This window comes from Castor canadensis, chromosome 13 (assembly GCF_047511655.1).
Source record: "Castor canadensis chromosome 13, mCasCan1.hap1v2, whole genome shotgun sequence".
In the NCBI taxonomy this organism is placed as follows: Eukaryota; Metazoa; Chordata; class Mammalia; order Rodentia; family Castoridae; genus Castor; species Castor canadensis.
The window spans coordinates 51,612,519-51,637,305 of record NC_133398.1 but is presented as its reverse complement, the minus strand read 5'-3'; the positions used below and the strand labels follow the sequence as shown (position 1 = coordinate 51,637,305).

The following is a 24,787-nucleotide window of genomic DNA, read 5'->3' as shown; positions in this document are numbered from 1 at the left end:
AAAATTAGCTAGCATTTGTTGCACTCAACGCAGAGAAACTGAAGCAGATACCTTAAAAGCAACTAAGGCCAATAGTAGAAAGGGACCAGGAACTAGAGAAAAGGTTAGATCAAAAAGAATTAATCTAGAAGGTAACACACGCACACAGGAAATTAATGTGAGTCAACTCCCTGTATAGCTATCCTTATCTCAACTAGCAAAAACCCTTGTTCCTTCTTATTATTGCTTATACTCTCTGTTCAACAAAATTAGAGATAAGGGCAAAATAGTTTCTGCCGGGTATTGAGGGGGTGGGGGGGAGAGGGAGCAGGCAGAGTGGGTGGTAAGGGAGGGGTGTGGGCAGGGGGCAGAAATGACCCAAGCCTTGTATGCACATAGGAATAATGAAACAATAAAAAATAAATAAATAAATAAATCTAGGGCCTCAAAAGTATTCCACTGAACTACAGCCTCAGCGCTTATTTTGAATTTTAAGAGGGGAGGACTGTTTGGATTTTGCTGACTATCATGACTTGGGTTTAAAATGTTCCCCTAAAGGCCATGGGCTTAAAGCTCAGTTGCCAGGTGACAGGCTGTTGTGAAGTAACTGAATCACGAGGACTCTAACTTCTTCAATGTGTTACTCCATTTGATGAGTTCATAGCTTATTGGCTCATTAGGAGGTGAGGTGTGTGTGTGTGTGTGTGTGTGTGTGTGTGTGTGTGTGTGTGTGTAGGTGAGGGGTGTGTGTGTGTGTGTGTGTGTAGGTGAGGGGTGTGTGTGTGTGTGTGTGTGTGTGTGTAGGTGAGGGGTGTGTGTGTGTGTGTGTGTGTTGCCTGTCTGTCTCCTTCTCCCCTCTCTTCTTCCCTCCTTCCCCCTTCTTGCCCACAATGAAGCAACAATGTCCTAGACACACACATATCACTATGGTATTCTCCTAGGCTCCGTCCGAAAACAATGGAGCCAGGTGACCATGGACTGAAACATCTGAAACTACAAAGCTATCTGAGTCAAAATAAACCTTTCCTCTTTTAAGTTGTTTTTTTCAGGTATTTTGTCACAGTGACAGAAAAGCTGATACACAGTGACCCTACAATACTTCTTAAATTAATTAATGCTCAATCTAATTAACAATGACCTAATTCTTCCTTCATTCTTTCCTTTCATAGACAAAAGGAAAAAATACAATTTTTAAATAATTAAATAGGAAAAAGTTAGAAATACTAACCAGAAAAAACTTAGAATAGTATTTAAATTGTGGACTTTTAAAACAAATGTCTTCTAGCTATAAGGTGGCATCATAGATTGGACCCTGAAACACAAAAACTGTCTTACTAGAAAAACTAGAGAAGTCTGAATGAAGTATAGGGATTAGTTGGCAGTGATGTGCCAATGTTCGCTTCTTACTTTTTACCAAAAGCACCCTGGCAATGTAAGACTTTACAACAGGAAAAAATGGGTGAGGGATTCCCTGTACTATCTCTACAACTATCCGATAAATTGAAATTTATTCCTAAGTAGAACGTTTAATACTTCTGTTTCACCACTTTGTGTGCATAGTGATTGCTCAGTGGAGGAGTGTCATTATGGGAAGTCACATTAACAGTTGCAGAAACCTATTTGACTATATGACAAATATGTATACTATTATATATGTATTTTGTGTGCATATATATATATATATATATGTTATGACGTGTGGTTGAACTCACAGAGTGTCAGTGAGTCGCAACTCTAATAAGTTGAACTACAGTCACATAAATGCACACGAATTATATCAATTAAAAAATACTAGTCTGAGTGTTGTGGTACATGCCTGTAATTCCAGCATGCAGAAGACTGAGGCAGGAGGATCACAAGTTTGAGGAGATCTATGTTGCAAAGTGAGACACAGTATCAAAAAAAATAAAAATAAAAAGTGCTCCTTTGTACTAAGCTAGGTTCCATCCTCTGTGCTGTGTTTATCAATTTTCTGTGTGTAGCATAAGTCTAGTAAAATAGGAAGGCATAGAAATAATTAAGAATAATGTGACAAATAACACATAAAATAAACAGAAGCTAAGGTGAAGACCATGTCAATGAAAAACAAAGTTTAGCTACTAAGGAAGCAGGGGGACTGACTACTGGGAGATAGCTCAGACCTCCCTAGAGAGGTGATAGTTACGTGGAGCGTTAAATAAAGAGCAGGAGTTAATAGCCAGGTGCAGTGGCTCATGCCTGCAATCCTGGAGATGGGGAGGACTGCAGTTCAAGTCCAGCCCAGACAAAAGCTGGGCATGTGGTGTGTGCTTGTCACCCCAGTTATATAGGAGATGTAAATAGGAGGATGGTAGTCCAGACTGGCCCTGGACAAAAACACAAGACCCTGTCTGAGAAGGAATTAAAGAAAAAAGTGCTGGGGTTCCCAAGTTCAAATCCCAGTACCTCCAAAAAAACAAAAAGCAGACCAGGAGTAAGCCAATGGCCACCACACAGTAAATATATGAACGCCAGAGGGCCAGGCATGGTATGGTGCACATCTATAATCCCAGCACTTGGGAGGCTGAGACAAGAGGATCAAAAGCTCAAGTTCAGGTTGGCTTGGATTATACAGTGAGATCCTGTCTAAAAGGGGAAAGAAGAGCAGTAAAGCGGAGGGAAGAGAGAGGAGGGAAGCACAGCCAGAGGATCAACATGTCCTAAAGCTGAGCAAAGGAGAGTAATGGCCGAGAGAAGCTGAACATGCAGAAAAGGCAAGATTTCTAAAGCAAAAGAGCTGTAAACAGGTTGAAGATGTAGAAGAATTCACATAACTTTTAAATTGATATAAAAAAATTAGAACTAAATGCATAGCCAAACCATGTACAGTCTTCAAACCAAATCAACTGAGAAGTTTTTCCTCCCAAAACATAAACCTCTTGATTTGTGTGCACACGTGTGTGCAGGTGTGTGCAACGGGAGGCAATAGACAGGAACTGAGTTCAAACCCCTCAAGACAACAGAAGGAATCGTTTAAATGTAAGTCAAATCCAAGTCTTCACTGAACTTTGGGTTCAATCTCACATTTCAGAAGTTCTACCAAAAAAAGGAAGGCTTAAATTGACAAAGAATTTTGACACAGATGCTCCAAGCAAGAAGAAAAGGTAGAAAAATGTGTTCTCAAGTGACAATGAAAAAAGATAACCCAATGCTTTGTTTTTAAAATAATTACTGAATCTTAATTACTGAATAATAATTACTGATTTAAGAAAGAGAAATCTTTTGTTCTTCATGATACCATAAGCAATTAAGACCAACTAGAACTCACTAATTACTGAAAAAATAGCCGTAATAATTTCTTGTTCTATTTATTTAGTACAGTTTAGTTTTCAAGGTTAACAATAATCTAGAAGAGAAGCAAAGAATGAAATAGAAGAAAACAAGAAACACAGTAAGAACTACAGAAAGACACCTACCAATTGATATTAAAGGGGGAAAGTATAGGTTAGTTCTGACTGTTGCTGATTTATTTCTACACTTGAAAATAATGCTGTAAAAAGTTTCATCACGAAACCAAACGTAAAAATGTAGAAACAAACTGATTTCTAAAACCCAGAGTCAAGTTTTGATTAAAAAAAAGTTTTAAAGGAAAGAAAGAGTCCCACAACCACCACCAAAATGGTCCAGTATTTAAAAGTATCGCTAAAGTACAGAAGCAAGCTCCATATAGATAATCTTAGATAATTCACACTTTAATCAAATAAGATATCTCTTTCCACTTTAAAAGTAACCAAAGGAAGCATTAATTTAAAAAATTAATATGAGCCTATATTGTACTTAGGAAGAAATGAATATTAGGGCTGAAATATAATTTTGAAGAAGAAAATAGCACATTTTAAAACTAGCCTTTCCCCTACAAAATATTAATATAAATATTAATATAACCATTCATGACCACAACAATAAAACTGTATTGTCTAAGAAAGATACAATTCTTGCTTACTAATTTTTTACTCGAAGGGTTCTGTTTTTCTGATATTAAATTTTGAGGTTATATTTGACATTTATTCTCTCATTTCCTATGTCTAAGTTCACTGCCCAGCATGGGCTTCTAGGGGGAAATAGAAATCTTCAGAATAGTGTAAGAATAGGGGAGAAAACAAACATGAATAAAATTAGTGTTTTTCCCTACTCTATTAAAGGTAATATCATCAGAATAAAAAGAGAAGCCACACACTAGAAGAAAATATTTAAGAAGATATAACTGATAAGTAACTGTTATTCAAAATGTACAAAACCTCTTAAAAATTAACAATAAGAAAACAATCCAATTCAAAATGGCTAAGGACCTTGGCAGACATCTCACCACATAACATACACAGATGGCAAATAAGCACATGAAAAGATGCTCTATATCATATGTCATCAGGGAAATGCAAATTAAAACAATAATGATATAATGCTACACAGTATTAGAATGGCCAAAATTCAGAATACCAACTCTACCATATGCTGATGAAGATGCAGAGCAATAGGAAGTCTCAGTCATCCTGGTGGGAAAGCAAAATGGCACAGACACTCTGGAGGACAGTCAAGCAATTTCTTATAAGACAAAACATATTCTTACCACATGACCCAGCAAGTGCACTCCTGGTATTTACCCAAAGGCACTGAAAATTCAGTCCAAATAAAAACTTGAACATAGATGGTTGTAATGGCTTTATTGAAATTACAAAAACTTTGATGCAATCAAGGTATCTATCAGTAGGTGGATGGAAAATAAACTGTGGCACATCCAGAGAAAGGACTATTATTTAGTATCAAAAGAAATGAACTAGGATGAGAGGTGTGGTTCAAGTGGTAGAGCACCTGCCTAGCAAGCTCAAACACCTGAATTCAAATCCCAGTACTGTCTAAAAAGAGAAAGAAAAAAATGAGCTATCAAGCCTTGAGAAGGCATAAAAGAAGAGTGGGAGGAAAGCATAAGAAAATGTAAATGTCCATTACTAAGAAAAAAGAAGTCAGTTAAAAAGGCTTCATTCCTTACAATTCCAACTATAAAACATTCTTTAAAAGGTAAAACTATAGAGACAGTAATAAAAGATCAAAAATTACAAGGGATTAGCAAGGAATGAAGAATGAATAGGCAGAGCACAGAGGAATTTTTGGCAATGAAACATCTCTATATAATATTGTAATGGTGGATACATGCCATTATTAATTTATTTAAACCCATAGAATGTATGACAAGAACTGACCCCAATGTAAACTGGGTGATAATGATGTGTCCACATAGTTTCACAAATTGTGACAAACATACCACTCTACTGGAGGATGTTGACAATGGGGGAAGCTATGGATGTGCAGGCCATGGAGTATATGGGAAATCTCTATATTTTCTACTTAATTTTGTTGTGAACTCAAAACTTCGCTATAAAACCTTTTAAAGCTAAATGTTTTGTCTCTTAAAATAATACTATTTGTATCAAAAAACAAAATTAATGTTCTGGCTGCAACTTTTTGTCTCTATAAAAATTTCCATAAAACTTAGGACCATAGTAAGTACAATGTAATAATGAAATCGTTCTTGCTGATGAAATGTACTAAATAAAATAAAAATTATCTTCCATACTTTTTGAAGCAGAGGAAAGAAGTATCTGTGGTTAACTACAAGTAGCATTTTAAATAAAAATATTTAAGAAAATTACTGTGGCACAGAGTTGCTGTCATGAATGATCCACCAAAAGATTTCCCAATGGCCACAAATGTAATTACCACTCATACTTGTTTCCCATTTCCTTCAAACCAGCCCAGCAAACCTCTAAATAAGGTTCCTACTTGGAACTTTGCTTGGCTAGGGTTCCCCAACTCCATATCCCCTCCACCACCACTTATTTTCTTAAATGTATTCCCAAAAAGAGACAAGAAGTCAAAACTCATCCTCCCAAACAGTAAAGGGAAATGACAGACCCTTGTAAGCTTCTTTGGGCAAAAGAAAACAGGAACCCTGCAAGCTACAGTGGAAGGGAGTAGGACTTGGGGCTGGACAGGGAAGATGAGGAAGGTGGAAAAGAAGGGGAAGACAAGAGAGGATATCAACAAGAAAGAAGAACTAAACAAGAATGACTAAAGGAAAAGGGCAGTGATAAAAACACCTAACTCCTTACATTTATAAGTTCTACTAGCAGGAAAATAAATTCAATTCTTAGGGATTTTTTTTTTAAGTACCAAGGTTTAAAATGAAATTTAAAGCTCTTGTTTTCATTCTTCCTATCAAATGTAACAGTATCCCCAGTACACATGCTTCTTATTTCATTCATCTGTAAACCATTCCTGTCAACTCTCAAATGCAGGTCCATGCAGTCCGAAGGTCACTATGCACACATGCCTCTCCACTTAATAGGTCTGCTATACAACCTCATTGCTGCAAGATTTCTTTTTTAGCCCTTTTAATGTGTCAGCGCAGGCTTTTAATACATTTCATCAAACTGTTACTCATAACTGGTCTCACAAGGCCCATGGTAGTGTAGCTTGAAGACTGACCCTTTAAATTTACATGTTCTGACATTCTTTAAAGGCATTTATGAAAACTCATGGTGAGGATATTTGTACCAAGACTAAAACAGCAGTATCTTTTGTAATCTTGGTCATGAATGGAGATCAACAAAATGGAAGGGATAGCATGAAATGTTGCTTGGGAGAAAATATATATGTTCAAGATGAGAAAATACTGTTAAGATTTCATGGAAAATTCCATAAAGCATTAGGAGTATAAAGTTCAAGTAAAACCAACATGTTTATTAGGCACCCATGAACTACCAAGCCCTCCTCTGACTTACAATGATGAACTTTTTTTTAAAGGTTCATTGAAGATTAGTATACGTACATACAGAACAGTACAACAACAAAAGCAGTGAAACTTTCATGAACTTTCAACTAAATCAACAAAGCCAAGAAATCTCCACCTAGTAAAGAAACAGAACACGAAAGATCTCTCAAAAGCCAGCCTCAGTGGCCACTTCCAGTACCATGTTCCACAAATGCAACATGCCCAAAGGCAATGCCATCCTTGTTTTGGAACTTTGTATTAACAGAAGGTAGAACAGATGCTTTTGCTTAACTTCTTAAGTTAACAATATGTTTGTGAGTTTCACTTACATTGTGGAGTATAACAGTATAGGTAGTTCATCCCACTTATATGTAATTATGTCATCCTATCATATATTCCATGCTATCATGATAGACAGTTTTTAAGTTTCTACAAGTAACACATTTATGAGTATTCTTGCAGGTCATGTACAAGTACACACACACGCCTATACATACATTCCTAGGAGAATAGCTGGATCATTGGGTATGTCTATGTTTAACTTTACTGGCAGTTTCCCAATATGCTCGCACTAATTTATATTTCTACTGGCAGAGTGTGAGAGTTTCAGTTGTTCTACATTCCTGCCAACACTTTAGTGTTCTTTTAATTCTAGTCATTCTGCTGGATAGACAGCATTGTAGTTTAATTTGTATTTGCCTCCTGAGTCATGAAGTCTGGCATCTTTCAGTCTTATTGTACATATTAGATACTTTATGAAGATCTGAAGTCTTTTATTCACTTTTTTTATAGGACTGGCAGTCTTTTGGGGGTTTTTTTGCATTGATTTAGCAAAGTCCTTTATATGTTATACACATAAATCCTTGGGGAAAAGCTTTTAATCTATTTGGTACAAACATTATATATATTCACGAAGAACACAGAGAACAGGGTAAGACCAAAGATCATTCTACAGGGCAGTAGCCATGGCGGCTCCTGTCCTTTCCGCCTGTGCCCGCCGCTCGCCCGCGCCCTTCGCGCCGCTGCCACGGATCCCCACGCTGGCCTAGCCCGCCGCTCAACACTGCCTCGTGTCCCGCGGGCACTCGGGGGAGGGGGGGCACAGCCGGCCTGGCGTTCGCACAGGTTCCAGGGAGTGTTACCCAGTGGCGTCGTCAGTACAGTGACCTGCCCCCTTTGACATTAGAGGGAACCAAGCACCGAGTTCTGTACGTTTTGAAACTCTACGACAAGACTGACCCAGAAAAGCTCTCGGTAATTCCCATTTTATGAAAGACCTGGGCTTGGACAGTTTGGACCAAGTGGAAATTATCATGGCCATGGAAGGCGAATTTGGGTTTGAAATTCCTGATATAGATGCAGAAAAGTTAATGTGTCCACAAGAAATTATAGATTACATTGTAGACAAGAAGGATGTATATGAATAAAATATCAGACAGGACTCAGATGATAGAAGTGAGCATCTGCAAGGGAGATTTGACAGTCACTCTGCTGGACTTGTATTTAAATAGTTTGCTTTGCCCTTTGAAAATAAATCTATAAAACCAAAAAAAAAAAAAGACCATTCTACAGGTAGTCCAGAAACACAAGGACAAGGAATGATCAATTTAAGGTTGTTGTAGACAGAGATGGATAAACAGAGAAGGAAAATACTGAGGCAGACCATCAAGAAATTAATTTATATAAGTGGAACAATATGCAAGATTCATACCAACAGTATAAAGACCTATGAGCAGCTAAATTCAAATCTTATTGAGCTTTATTCCTAAGTAAACACTGATTTTTTTTTCCCTAAAGTTCAAGTCTTTATCAGGCATGAAGTAAGCTGAATCAAAATGTGGGCTGTGGAGTTCCAGATAGGCCTTGTTCTAACATTTTAAACACATTGCCTCATTTAACCGCCCCAAGCCTGTAATAGATACCCACTTACCAAAGAAACTAATCAAACCACTCACCTATTTGTCATAGCTAATCAGTAGTGGAACTAAACTAAGCAACTAAGGTGGTCTACTTGAAAAGTCCATGATTTTCCCACAAAACTTTCTGTATCTCGATAAGCAAAGATACTTTAAGATTTAGTTTCTACTACAGTAGCGTCTAGAAACTGAAGCCAGGAGCAGTAAATCAGAACATCAGAATTTCAGACCTTTGTATCAGCGCTGCTTTTCTTCTTACATAAAGCATTTCAGAAAATGTATGCCAACAGTGTCCAAGAGTCAAACCTGAGGAGTTAAACAACAGGAGGGCCACAACTCTAAAACACCTTTTTTTCAGAATGACACCATTACTTCTGCATCATCTTGGGTGAGAGAAAAGACATTAAATTAACTCCATTACTGTACAATATCCTGATTTCAGAAATGAGGAAGTGGTATACCTTAGAATCAAGGAAGCACAGTAAATGTTATAAGAGATATCTATTCCCAGTGCAACAGAAGTTTATTAAAATTCCTAATTATCACTCATGCTTTTAGAAACAATTTTCAACAAAATAGTTCCAGCAACCAGTCCATGATCATTAATTGTGTTCTTTTGCTTCACCATTAAACATAGCTTAAATCTAATGAGCATCAAATTTAGGTTAAAGACTCGGCCTAATGATTTCCATCTTTATCTCAATCACATTAAGATTATAGCTATAACACTGTGTGCATAAATATATACGTGTCTGGTTCACACATACATAAAGCCTTTCTCTGATTTCAATCTCTTTTTATAAAATGGAGTTATAGAATAAAATAATTTATTGCACAAATACGTGGTACTATCTAGACATGGATAACATACTACCAAAACCCAACTGTTAGCTGAAGGGCAACTATATTTATTTCCTGTGGCTATTGAAACAAACTATCATAAATTTGGTGGTTTAAAACAACAGAAATTTGGCTTTTTATAGTTCTAGAGACCAGAAGTCCAAAATCAGTTTTATTTAGCTAAAGTCAAGGTGTAATCAGGGCTATATGCCCTGCAAAGACTCCTGGGGAGAATCTTGTCTCTCCTAGCTTCTGGTGGCCAGAGTTATCACTCACTTGTGCCCCATCACTCCAAGCTGTGTCTTTATCTTCACGTGGCTTTCTGGGAGTCTGTCTGCCAGATCTTCCTCTCCTTTCTCTTATTAGAATACTTATTTTGGTATGCATAAAAGTCCAGATAATTCAGGATGAACTACTTATCTCAAGATCTTCAACTTACCATATCTGCAAAAAATCTTTTTCCAAATAAGGTTCATTTACACATCACAGGGATCACAACATGGACATATCTTTAGACAACTATTTAGTCCAGAACATAGGCAGTCTATTGTCAAAAGAGTTCAAAGAATTCATCAGTTAATATCTCAAAGCTCTGAGTATAGGAAAAGTAGTTTAAGGAATTTTAATCTGTACTCTAGGAAAGTCCAGGGTGAACTGAAGTCCAATGTCCAGAAAAAAGTCAAAGACTGCCAATGTCATAATATGGTTGTTTGCTGATAACAAAAGCTGACACAGGATTATCAACTCTGGCTGAACATTAAAGTCATCTATAACATTTATCCTTGATGATGCTATGGCCCCACCTGAAATCAGTAAAATTAGGCTATGCAGCCCAGGTTTGTTCAGGATATGGGGTGAGAAACTTATTCATGTTTAACTCAGATGATCCATATCTGCAAACATCAGCTCAGGCAGAAAACACAAAATGAAATGGAGACTTTAATTCCACAGGAATGGATTTTTGTTTGATTTGATTTTGGTTTTTTGGGTAGAGAGGGTGTTTGTTTGTTTGTTTGATTGGTTTGGTTGGTTGGTTGGTAGTACTGGGGCTTGATCTCAGGGCCTCACACTTGCTAGGCAATCACTCTACACTTAAGACACACCCTCAGCCCTGTTTTGGTTTTTTTTAACCAATGTAAAGAAACCACTTTCCTCACTGGGAAAAAGAATCCCTTTAAAAATCATATTCTTAATTTAATTTGAAAATATATTGAGATGAGAAAACTGACTTGTATAGCTCTTTTAGTTAAATCACAGTAAGGTGATGGGACAGCCAACAAAGACATAATACAAAATAAATGTCTAGTTTCCTAGCAAGGAACCTCAAGTTAGTTCATTTAATTGACTTTGTTCTAAAAGTATCAAGCTATGCTTCCTTAGAACAATCAGGTCATGAAAATATTCATGTTATATTAAAATGATTTTAGAGTTCTCCTTGCTGCTTCATGACTTTATTTTTATATAAGGATCATGGCTGAGACATGGAAAGACAGTTACAATTCAAATACTGGCAAAGAAGACTAATCCAATTTTTTATGGCAAAAGCTGATTATCCAAACTCAGAATTTTTTTTACTTTTTTTGGCAGTTAGTTTTCAACTCAGGGCCTCCTGGTTGGTAGCGGGAGTTCTACCACTTGAGCTTCAGCCCCTAGCCCTTTTTGCTTTAAGTTATATTTCAAGTAGGGTCTTGTGTTTTTGCCTTGGGTAGGCCTTGAACAGTATCCTCCTACCTACACCTCTCAAGTAGCTGGGATGATAGGCACATGCCCCCCATACTCAACTTATTTCTTGAGATGGGGTCTTACTAACTTTTTGCCCAGGCTTGCCTCAAGCCACCATCCTCTGGATCTCAGACTCTCAAATAGTTGAGATTACAGGCCTGACTGCTTCTGGCTAATATTTTATTTCCTTATTTCTGATTCCTCTCCCTTTTTTCTGGGGCTATACTTTTAACTATTTACATAGGGTTACCTATCATCTCCACTACAAAGAAAGAGTAGGGAAACTAAAAAAATCAGATGATTCTATTTCTTGATGTATATTTTTTAAATGCTTATACTGAAGGGAAACCTACATAAACCAATTAGGAGGCATTAATGTTTGTTAACTTTGCTTTTAAAATGTCTTATTTTATTAAGGTTGGAAAAACAATACCTCAATAAACTAATTTCACAAATATAGTAGGATCACACCAGGAAGTCATATAAAGGGAACTTGCCAGGCACCAGTGGCTCACACCTGTAATCCTAGCTACTCAGGAGGCAGAAATCAGGAGGCTGGTGGTTCAAAGCCAGCCTGAGCAAATAGTTCAAGAGACCTATCTCAAAAAAACCCACCACAAAAAAGGGCTGGTGGAGTGGCTCAAGGTGGTAGGCCCTGAATTCAAGCCCCAGTACCACGAAAAAAAAACCAAAAGGCTGAATCTTCATTGTTACACTTACCTACTTATCAAGACTAAAACACATGCATTTTTCAATATGAAAATTGCTGAGTTACTAATATTTAATCTGACATATACATTACATCTGTATACTGTGAAATACAAAATATATGGCCAGTGGAAAAACACTTCAAAGCTCCTTAGAAAAGAAGTCCAAGCCAGAGCAAATAGGCAAGACAAAGAAATAATAAGCATTCAAATTGCAAAGGAGAAAGTCAAATTATCCCTGTTAGCTGGTAGCACAATCTTATATAGAGACAAACCTAAAGACTACACCAAAAACTGTTAGACCTGACAGAGGAATTCAATAAAGTTGTAGGATACAAGATCACCTTACAAAAAGCAGTAGTGCAGGGCTGGCAGAGTGGCTCAACTGCTTAGCAAGCGTAAGGCCCTGAGTTCAAACCCCAGTGCCACCAAAAAAAAAAAAAAAAAAATCTCAAAAGCAGTAGTGTTTCGACATACCAATAACAAATTAGCTGAAAAAGAAATCAAGAAAGCAATCCTATTTACATAATTACAAAAAACTGTGAGTAGATTTAATTAACTCTACAGTGAAAACTATAGAACACTGATGGAAGTAAATGAAAAGGACACAAAAATGGAAATATATCCCATTTTCATGGATTTGAAAAAATAAATATTGTTAAAATGACCATATAACCCAAAACAACCTACAGATTCAATGCAATGCCTATCAAAATTGAATGACATTCTCCACAGAAAGAGAAAAACAAAACTATCCTAAAATAGACTGGGACCACAAACTGGTTATTATCTTAAATAACCAAAGCAATTATCAAGAAAAAGAACAAAGCTGGAGGCACCACAATACCTGACTTCAAAACATACTACAAAGCTATAGTAACCAAAACAACATGGTACTAGCATAAAAAGACACACAGACCAATGGAACCACATAGAGAAGCCAGAAATAAATCCACAAACTTATAGCCAACTAACTTTCAACAAAGGTACCAAGTACATACGTTATGAGAAATGATATTTCTTCAATAAATGGGGCTGGGAAAACTGCATAATCACATGCAAAAGACTGAAGCTAAATCCCTATCTCTCACCATACACAAAAATCAACTTAAGATTGATGAATGGCACAAATGTAAAACCCAAAGCCAAGAAACTACTAAAAGAAAACACACGGGAAACACCAGGATATTGGTCTGAGCAAAGTTTTTTGTTTATGAGCCAAAAGATATAGGCAATGAAAGCAAAAATTTATAAATGACATTATATCAAACTGAAAAACTTCTACACAGCAAAAGAATCAATAGTTAAAAAACAGCCTACAATAATGGAAGAAAATACTATTCTTCTGACAAGAGATTAATATCCAGAATATAAAAGGAACTCAAAAATACAACAGCAAATAAAAGGAAAAAGAACAAATAATACAAATTTTAAATGTGTAAAAACAATACAGAGAAAAAAAAAGGCTCCTATGGAAATATTAAATTTTTTGAAGTTTAAATTTGCCAAGATGTAGAAGATGTTAGTTCCTAGATGACATAAAGGAAAATTTATCCAACAACTTTCTTTCAGGATCTGAAAAACATTTTCAGAAATCTACACCTGTGATTTGTACACTGTGCTCTGGCAATTATCTTTAGAAAAACAATTACTGAATACACATAGGTACTCAATAACTCACAATCCAAAACTCCCTTGTCAACTGCTTACATGTTTTCAATGAATTACAGATTACATCTTTCATTTACATCATACTTCTTGTCACCAAATGTACTTTAATTCATCTACTTATAACCTTATGATGCCTTGCTTACACTCATACACTTGCTTTTAACTTTTTTATGACACACTACTGGTTACTCCTCCTCCTTCCCCCTTTATCTATTACAAGTTGGATTTTCATCCACAGGTCCCATTCAGCTTTTTATTCATCTGTTTTTATCTTTTATAAAGCACTGCTTGTCTTTATTTTCATTTCTGTCAACTACTTCTGATTTTGTCCTCATGGCCACCACTCTAACCCTATACTCTCCTCATTGAGAAAGTAGTTTCACCTCTCACTTACCTTCCCCTAAATGTTCTCCTTTTGTCTCACTTTCACTAGTAATTTTTCACTAGTAATTTGATTCAACTTCTATGATGGGAAGTATTCCACTAAATGTATAATTGCACTTTACACATCACATTCAGAAATTGTTCATTCCCTATCATTTTGAAAATATCAAACATACAAGGGAGTAATAACATACAAGGCAATAATTAAAAACAGATTCTAAAAATCTTTTAGGGAAAGGATGGCTTGAAGATTCCCTTCCTGTTCCAAATAAGGGCTCTCAGTATTATCTCTGTAAACTACTGATTCTTAGAAAAGCTTAAAAACTTAATTTTAGTTTACACTCTGTAACTAAACAAATATTTACAAAACATTCACTATTTATTAGTGTAAATGGCAGCACTGTTCAAAACCCACAAAAATGACCAAATTGAATTAATCACAAGGTTGTTTTCACATCTGTATTCAATTACAGATTTGGTATTGGCCCCTAAGTGTCATGACTTCAAGCAATACATCAAACCTTACCAGCTACCATCTAATCTGTAAAATTAAGATATTCAACTATGTGATAATGTCTTTGCAGTGATCTAGTAATCCAGCAACTATTGTTCAGAGAGACTGAACACTTCAAAGGTTATTTTTAGCTAGAAATACACTATGAAAAACCGAGCAAACACTCATAAGTGACCACCTACAAATAAACACTGCTAATACTTCCAGAATAGAAAAAGACACAAAATAGTCTATGTCCATACATATGAAAAATTAAGATATTTACAGTCATAAAGTATATAATTTGGGCCTATTTTTTCAACTTCTATTGTGAACTTTGTCCTCTGTCATTAGAACATTTAAGAAAATGTCATCTTAATGGCTGTTTAAAAGTCTGTCCCAGAATGTAAATTAGTACAGCCATTATGGAAACAGTATGAGGGTTATGTACAAAATTAAAAATAAGAACTACCATAAGATCTAGCAACCTCACTATTGGGTACATATATATCCAAAGGAAATGAAAACAGTATCTTAAAGAGACATCTTCACCTCCATATTCATTATAGCATTATTCACAATAGCCAAGATATGGGAACAACCTAAGTGACTATCCCAACAGATAAATAGATAGACAAACTGTGTGTGCGTACACATGTATCTACATAGTGGAATATTATCCAGCCATAAAAAAGAAAGAAATCCTACCATTTGTAACAATATCAATGAACCTGATAGACATTATACTAAGTGAAGTAAGCCAGACAGAGAAAGGCAAATACTGCATGATCTCACTGTGGAATCTCAAAAAGCTGAAAACAAAGAAGCAAAATAAAATGGTGGTTGCTAATGGCTGAGGGATGGGATAAACAAGGTCTAGATATTTAATGTACAGCATGGATGGTGTGATGAATGTTAATTAATTTCACTGTGCTAACTGGTGTATAATATATACACATATCAAATCATTACTCTGTATATCATTAATGTATTCAATTTTTATTTGTCACAAATTTTTTAACAAACATCTGAAGTAAAGTCATTTGCTTCCCAAAACAGTCTACCACCAAAAAATTCAACTGTTACTACACAAAAATGCAGATTTTTTTTCAAATTTTATTATTCATATGTGCATACAAGGCTTGGGTCATTTCTCCCCCCTGCCCCCACCCCCTCCCTTACCACTCACTCCGCCCCCTCCCTCTCCCCCCCACCCCAATACCCAGCAGAAACTATTTTGCCCTTATTTCTAATTTTGTTGTAGAGAGAGTATAAGCAATAATAGGAAGGAACAAGGGGTTTTGCTGGTTGAGATAAGGATAGCTATACAGGGCATTGACTCACACTGATTTCCTGTGCGTGTGTGTTACCTTCTGGGTTAATTCCTTTTTGATCTAACCTTTTCTCTAGTTCCTGGTCCCCTTTTCCTATTGGCCTCAGTTGCTTTTAAGGTATCTGCTTTAGTTTCTCTGAGTTAAGGGCAACAAATGCTAGCTAGTTTTTTAGGTGTCTTACCTATCCTCACACCTCCCTTGTGTGCTCTCTCTTTTATCATGTGCTCAAAGTCCAATCCCATTGTTGTGTTTGTCCTTGATCTAATGTCCACATATGAGGGAGAACATACGATGTTTGGTCTTTTGGGCCAAGCTAACCTCACTCAGAATGATGTTCTCCAATTCCATCCATTTACCAGCGAATGATAACATTTCGTTCTTCTTCATGGCTACATAAAATTCCATTGTGTACAGATACCACATTTTCTTAATCCATTCGTCAGTGGTGGGGCATAAAAGAGGAATATTAGCAAATCTATCTGTGAAAATTTTGCAAGGTATGTCTTTAGAAAGTTACTACAAAGTTGTGTGTGAATTCACATCCAAATTTTAAAAAGCAAGTAAGATAAACAGAAATGGCAATGATGGAAGAAAATCTTCATTACCGACTCATTTTTAGAGTTTTCTACATCTGAAAACGTTTGGCAAAGGTCCAATTTAAATAGTGACCCTGTGTTTCTACTTCAGTCCTGATATAAGCTATCAAACAGAAAATTTCAGATAATTTAAAATTTAGAAACAGTTATAAATTGACAGACTCATATGAAAACCTCCCTTCATTTTACCCTTGCCTGTCCTCCCTGGATGAATAGAAAATGAGTTCGAATTAAAAATATACAGTTTTCTAAAATTCCTTCTCAATAAGCACAGTAAACACTTATAAAACCAAAAGAAAAAAAGGGGTGTTGGTACCAAAGACCTCAATCATGGTCTAGATGAACAAGAACGAGCATGTTGGCCTGCTTGTACTAACTAATGCCTTTCCAGCCACATCAACACAAGGAAAGGAATCACAGAACAGCACACAGTTAATCAGGGCTGTCCCAGAAAGCCCTGATGCCAAAGAGGCCAGAGCCTGAAAGGTTTACATAGACACAATGTACTTTTAATAGAAACCAAGAGGAAGGAAGGAAATGCACATCCAAAAAAAAAAAAATCAATCACAAAATATTTGAGTAATGAGAGGCAAAACAGTCAGGGAAAGAAAACCACATTCACTGAGCAGGAACAGACTCTGCAAAGATTAGTCAGAATTACAATAGGTACTGAGGCACTGAATCTTGGTGGGGCAGAGGTGCTCAACACCAGTAAGCACAGTGATCCCCAATTCCTCAATGTCTCATGTGCTCAATGACATCAATACAGAGCTCTTTGATCCTGACAAACATTAAGAACAGGAGAAATGGGAAGATGTCTGTCTATTCTTCAGAGAGAAAGCCAAACAAGGCATAAATTAGGCCCAATGAGGTTGCCATTTAATCCATCAAGAGGTAGACGTGGCAATGGGATTCTATTACTAAATGAAGCACTGTGGCAGTAAGAGACTAGTCCAAACTTATAAGGACCCCCTACACTTATTAAATATAAAGTAGCTTTTAAAGTCCATCACAGGTATATTTTGGACTGTAATTTTTAAAGGGAGATTTTTTTTTCTTAATGTAGTCAAGCAGGCAAAGCGCCAATCAATCCATTAGAAAAATCAAAGAGCCAGAAATCTATGCTGTGTCATTAATTCAGCCACGCGAAGAGTATTACTACTAGCATCCTTTTTTCAACTGGACAGCAGAGGATAACTAGAGAGCAAAACAGAAAGAAAAAAATGACTTGTGGTATCTATCCTATAACTGGCGCAGTGCTCACGCCAGGTCCTTGGGAGTGAGCAAGTGCCCCAGATTTGGCAGTGCATACAGTGATAGAAGATAGCACCACAATAAATAAATTTCTGACTCATAACTTGAATGGCTATCATTTAGGCAAAAAATACACTGAGATTATCCAACCCTTACTCTACCCCCTTTAACAGTGAGCAAATAAAAAAAAAAAAAACCACTATGCAACACCAGGTGTCAAGTATAAAATGCTGTTTCCATGGTTTTTGTTTTTTTAATCCATCTAATGAGCCAATTGGAGCCACAATTAGCTTAGAAGAAAAAGCTTAGAATGAAGGGAATAGAATAGTACCATAGGCAAAACAGAGACTCTTCTTCCTGCTTACTCAACACTTTAATTAAAGTCCCTAAAATTTAAATTTGCTCTTGAAGGGTAATCTTTTGTAGAAGGACAGTTTGTTTTAATAAAATCTACTGTGTATTTTTTTAAATAACAAAAGTATTGCAAACTACTCAGCCAAGACTATTTCTTCCATGTTCTGGTATGTAACTCCTTCTGCAGGTAGTGGCTGTTTAACTAGAAAAACAAAACCATGGCCAACAGGCAAAGAGTATGCAGAAAATATAAGTGCTACATTTATAGACAGGAGCAGCTTTGTGGAACATCTAAGACCAGCATCTGAACGAAGAACAAATGCCTGGTTCTTCACTCAGAATAAGTTTTTTGACTGCACAAGCATCCAGGGACCTGAAACCTAGGTACCCTGCACTGCAACTAGACAACTATAGATGAGAAGCCCCAAAGTAGCCAATTATTAAAATATACATTCACATACACTTATCTTCACTTAATTGAAGATATTAAAAATATTGCACATTCTAAATAGGTTAGACAAAGCAAATGAGCAGTGTTACTACAGTTGGGCAAGAAAGTAAGACCAAATTACTATATATTTCCTGAGGGAACTGGTGATGCTGTACACGGGCATCTCTCCCTTCTTCTCAGAGAATCATTCTATGAAAGTGACAATGCTCTATTTATCAGGAGTAGGGGCAAGGGTTATTTTTATCAGTTACAGAAATGTAAAGCTTAGAGAAAAAAGATATATTACATTCCTTTTGTACAAGCAAAGATATTTTAGATATTTTCTTATCAGAAGAATGTTTTTACTTCCTGTACAGATGATCATCTCACCATTCACAAACATCTGGAATCAAGAACTCCAGTGCATGATTTTCCTAATAAAAACACTTGAGAGTGTTTGTACATTTACACATGAAAGGGGGAGGAGTCCTTCCACTCGATAGAAGTGTGTGTGTGTAATCCTTGATTCCAATGGGAATTTTCATGTGCTTGTATTTCAAACATTTGGAATAATTTAAATATAAAGCAATACAAACTATAAAAGTTAAATGTAATTAAAACACCAAGAAAATAGATTTTAAAGGCACTACCATCAAATTTATAGACTTCAGATCCTTCAGATGATTTACTGCAATGTGAAAATAAAGTCTAAGTTGCAAAATTTATTTGACATACATGGCATATTATAAGCACTCCAGTATCAAAGCATCATCATGGTTTATGCTGCTCGAATACATTAATCTTCATCTTACCCCAGGTTTTATTCATACATTTAAAAAACTAATTACAAACCCGAAGACAAATGTTAAACCACGTGACAGCTTTTATAATATTCCTTAATATAAATGCAATGGTCGTATAATCATTTAAAGATTTGGAAACATCCACTGATTTAGGAATTTATAATCTCCTATAGTTCATCCCGGTCTTAGAATTCCTATGGACAAAAACTGTGTGTTCCTCATTGTTGGATTTTTTTTTCATTATTTCTGAGAGAATTAGAAGTGTGGCCATTCCAAGAACCTAAGAAATACCCAAAGTTCTCATTTTTATTTCATTACTCAAAGTAATGAAGTAAGTTACCCTATACAGCACATTTAAAATGTGCTAGGCACTGTGCTTACTTCATTTAAACCCTCAAAATATTGCTGTGAGGTAAAATCTAACATTAACTTTATTTTATAGATGAGAAAACTGAAACAAAGGGGTCAAATAACTTGCCCAAAATTTACAGCTATTAAATGCCATAACTGAGATTCAAAGCCAAGCAATCTGGCTCCAGAGTCTTCAACTCCTGACCATACTTCTAGAGCAGGCTGCATTAAATAACCCCAACCTCCCTCCCTGACTTCCCAACACTATGGGAAGATGAAGAACACCTGAGGAGGCAAAGTCCCTAAGGAAACTCATACCATGTGGGATACCTTTTGAAAAAGTAGGTTCACATCTTCCAATTGTTCCAAACACACTTGAGGTGAAAGGCAAAAAGAGAAGATATTCCCTTATACTTCCAGGAAGAAATGATGGATACAAATGCAATACATTATAAAGAATTAAGAGAAGTGAGGTATTAACAATAGTTTGCTAACCATTTTTACCAGACTCTTAAAAACATAAATAAAACCTAAAAGAAAAAGAAAAAAGAAATAAAACCAATGGTTTTTAAACTTACTAGAGTAATTGAAACAGAATAGGGACTAGGAGCATAGCTCAGTGGTAGAACACTTGCCTAGCATTCAAGAAATACTGGGTTTGATCTCCAGTGCCACCAAACAAACAAAAACAACAGCAATAACAACAAAAAAAATATGGTACTATCATAAGAAAGACAAAAATGGAATAGAGAACCCAAAAATAAACTCAAATATCTAGTCAAATGATCTTCTACAATGTAGTTGTAGAAGAGATAGCTACAGTAGTCACATTCATAGAAACAGAAAATAGAATGGTAGCTGCCTGAGGTCTGGCAGAGAGCGGTAGGGGCAGTCTGGAGATCTGTTGTACAACAATGTGCACACTCTTGACAACATCATGCTGTAACTCGGAAATTGTTGGGAGAGTGAACTTCACTGGTTTTTTTGTGGGTTGGGATCCAAACCACAATAAAAAAAAGAAGCAGTACATAGGAATACATTATGCATACATAGGTGCTATTAAACAACCTCATAGTTCAGTCGTGCCCCTTTAACTCTATTAGACCTCAATCAACCTGGAGAGCAAATCTACTTGTGAAACACTCATTTGAAATCATGAAAAGGACAGGGTTGAGATTGTTCTTCATGTTCATAATTATATGAAGCTAATCATATTATTTCCAGATTATTTTTTTCCTCTGAATTCTTAACAGAATATGATCCTCCAATGCACAGGAACATAAGAGTTTACCAAAAACCTTGCAAAGACAGAGACTTTGGACAGAGTTGGACACTGTGCTGCCCACAGAACTACAACATGTGCCACACATAGAGTTTAAAGTATGAGAAAACATAAAGATTATTGGTAAAGTTAATACTATATTTTATTTAACAAAATACATCCAAAATATTTCCAACTGTCATCAATTTTTTTTTTAATTATGGGAAGGCTGTTCATGTAGCTCAGTAGGTAGGGTGGATGTTTAGCATGCATGAAGCCCTTGGTTAAATCCCTAGCACCAGAAAACAAATACATAATAAAAATTATTGAGATTTTTGTATATTCTTTTATTCTTTTGTATAATCTTGAAAATCTGGTATATATTTTATACTTGAAATTTATCTTAATTCAGATGCTTAGTTTTCATTAGAACTACTTAACCTGTAAGTACAGCTCAAAAATTTAGAGTTGAAAAAGTAGATTCACATACATAGCTCATTCTAAACATATTTATAATTTTCCAATAACTCAATCCAGTCTCTGATGTAAATTTAAAATTAATTAAAATTAAATAAAATTTAGGATTCAGTTCTTCATTCTAGCCACATTTCAAGTGCTCGAAACATGAGCCAAGTGGCTAATGACTACCCTACTAGACAGCATATCTGTAATAGGAACAGGAAAAGGCATCTGTCAATCCTCTCCAGTTCTACAGCTCACTGATGACTCTCTCATGGCATCTACTTGGTACAGCCTGAAATTAGTCCACAGGAAGACTGAAAAGGGATCAGCATTGGAAGTTTGAATAACAGTAAGTGAAAATATGTAAGGCTATCCAGGAGCTATTAAATACAGATTAGATTTGACATCCCTTTGAAACACACAGTAAATATACTTTAATTATAATAATTAATTATTGGAAACACCAGAGATAAAGTTTTTATTCCCTAATTGTGTTCATTTGGTATGGCCTAATGAGTCAGATTCAATGAAAGTCATCTCCTGCTCTAGGTGTAATCTTCCCTGCCAGCTCTGGACAGCAAGCTGATCAAGGGCAGTAAAGAATCACAGAGGGAGAACACTATTCACCTGCATGCCTTTGAAAGTCACTCATAGTCAATATTACCCTAGCTGGGAATGTCAGTCTGCTCAATTTATCAACACACATATTTTGCTCAAAGATATTAACATAAAAATAAAATACCAGGCTAGGTGCAGTGTCATACACCGGTACTCCCAGCTACGCAGAAGATCACTTGCGCCCACAAGCTCCAGGCCAGCCTGGACAACATAGTGAGATTGCTAGCATACAGCCAAAAAACAAAGATGGATGATGATAGATAGACAGATGATAGATAGATAGATACACAGATAATCATTTTAAATGAAATAATTAAAATAAAGCAAGATCTATGAACACTGCCTTCATTTTACAAGACATAAGCCACTCAAATCACTGACAAATTATGGAGATTCCTTATAAATGTAAAAAATTTTTAAGAGGCTATATATGAACCAAAACACCAATGCTGAGATAAAAATGATATTGAGCTTAACTTTCTCTAAAACAACACCGTCTCTATTACCAACCCAACATAGCTTATAAAAACAACAATGAATAACTGTTAAATAGTTCCTAGCAATAATATTTATTATAATGTTTAAACAGCTAACTTAACATGTGTGTTATTCTGTGCCAGGAATCGTTTCATGTGTGCTACAATTGTGCTAGGAATCTACACAATAACCTTATCAAATGGGTACCTTTGTATTGTGGTTTGGCTATAAAATGCCCCCAAAAGCTCATGTGTTCAAGGCTTCATCCCCAGCTGGTGGTACTACTGAGAGGTGACTGGACCAAAAGGACACTAACTTCATCAGTGGGCTAATCCACTGATAAGTTCATTATAAACAGGCTTTTCAGAAGTGGGAACTGCTTGGAGGAAGTAGGTCACAGGGGTTGTGCCTTTGAAGGGTAAATCTTGCCCTGGACCCTTCCTGTCTCTCTCTGTTTCCTGGCCACCATGAAGTAAGCAGCACTGCTCTGCCATGTGCTCCCCACCATGATAATTCTGCCTGGCCACAGCCCAGAAATAATGGAGCCAAGTGACCATGGACTGAAACCATAAACCAAAACACATCATGTTAGGGTATTTTGTCAGAGCAGTGGGAAGTCTGAGTAACACACTTAAGATCCCCATTTTGAAGATAAAGAAAGTAAGGGTAGTTAATGAACAAAGGTCATACAGGTGACTGGGAGAGAACTTGAGATTTGAACTTGAACAGTCTAGTTCCAGATGACATGCTTTTAACAAATAGTCTACACAGACAAGACTATTAAATTTGTCCTGGTTGGTTTGAGAATAGTAAGATCACTAACTACTTGGACCTTCAAATCCCACTCTGATAAAAAATAAGCACATGACAGCAAAGGAAACAATCACCAGACTAAAGACACAGCCTATAGAAAGGGAGAACGTCTTTGCCAGCTATAATCTGACAAGAGATTAATAACCAGAATATACAGGGAACTCAAAAACCTCTCAAAGAATCACCAACCCACTGAATAAATGGGCAAATGAACTAAACTCACAATTCTCAAAAGAGGAGGTATAAATGTCCCATAAGCATATGAAGAAATGCTCAGCATACTTGGCCATAAAGGAAATGCAAATCAAAACTACACTGAGATTCCATTTCACCCCAGTCAGAATGGCTATCATCAATAACACAAAAAAAACCAACAAATACTGGTCAGGATGTGGGGAAAAAGGAACACTTCTACACTATTGGTGGGAATGTAAATTAGTGCAACTATTATGGAAAGCAATATAGAGATCTCTCGAAAAACTAAAAACAGAACTACCATATGGTCCAGTGATGCTGCTCCTGGGCATATATTGGAAAGAATGTACTCCAGGATATGATAGAGCCACTTGCACACTCTGTTTATTACAGTACTATTTACAATAGCGAAGCTTTGGACGTAGCCCAGATGTACCACAACTGATGAATGGATGAAGAAAATGTGATTTTTAAATATATATATATTTATATAATGGAATTTTATTCAGCCACAAAGAAGAACGAAATTATGTTGTTTGCAGATAAATGGATGTAACTGGAGAACTTCATGTTAAGGTAAGTATATTTTCCCTCACATGTGGAAGCTAGACTTATATAAGTTAAATGTATATAGAGAAACATATATGAACATACATATATATATATATATATATATATATATATATATGTATATATATATATATATGTATATATATATACAGTGACAAAGAGAACAAAATTGTATGAGTCAGTCTGTCTGAGGGGCTACAACAGGTGGGAGAGAGAAAGAAAAATTAGCGAATGAAAAATATTGAAACAATCCATCTATATATGAATATAACATAATGCACTGTACAGTAAGCTGTTCAATATTAGGAGAGCATGGTGATAGAGAATGAGTAAGTAATGGCGGGGAGCAGCATAATTTGATAAAAGCATGATATATACAGACATACAGACCTGAAGTACCAAGCCAAAACCCCCTCAGACTGTAATATACACTTAATTTTGAAAAATGAAGGGCAGATGGGAAAAATCTTTTCCTGGGGTAGATAATGGTGGGAGGGGGTTAGCACAAGGAAAGGGGAAATGAGGGTGTATAATGGATGTATTTTCTATCCATATATGAAAATAGAAGAATGAAACCTGTTGAAATTGTTCTAAGAAGCAAGGGAGGGAGAAGAGGGAGAATGATGGAGGAGTAAATCTAAGACCCATTGTAAGCATGTATATAAATAACACAGTGTATTTCCCTGTACAACTATTATATGCTAATAAAATCATTTAAAAATAAAACATTTTTTAAAGCAGCAGATAAAAATATCTTCCCACACTTACAC

At 36.1% G+C, this 24,787-nt stretch overlaps 1 protein-coding gene and 1 pseudogene across 3 annotated transcripts in view; one reads left to right on the top strand and one right to left on the bottom strand.

Annotated features, from left to right (window-relative positions):
• Positions 1–24,787, bottom strand: part of Mllt3 (MLLT3 super elongation complex subunit) — a 276,781-nt gene that overhangs the window by 184,587 nt on the left and 67,407 nt on the right. The window lies entirely within an intron of this gene.
• On the top strand, positions 7,732–8,260 carry LOC141415422 (acyl carrier protein, mitochondrial pseudogene; annotated as a pseudogene).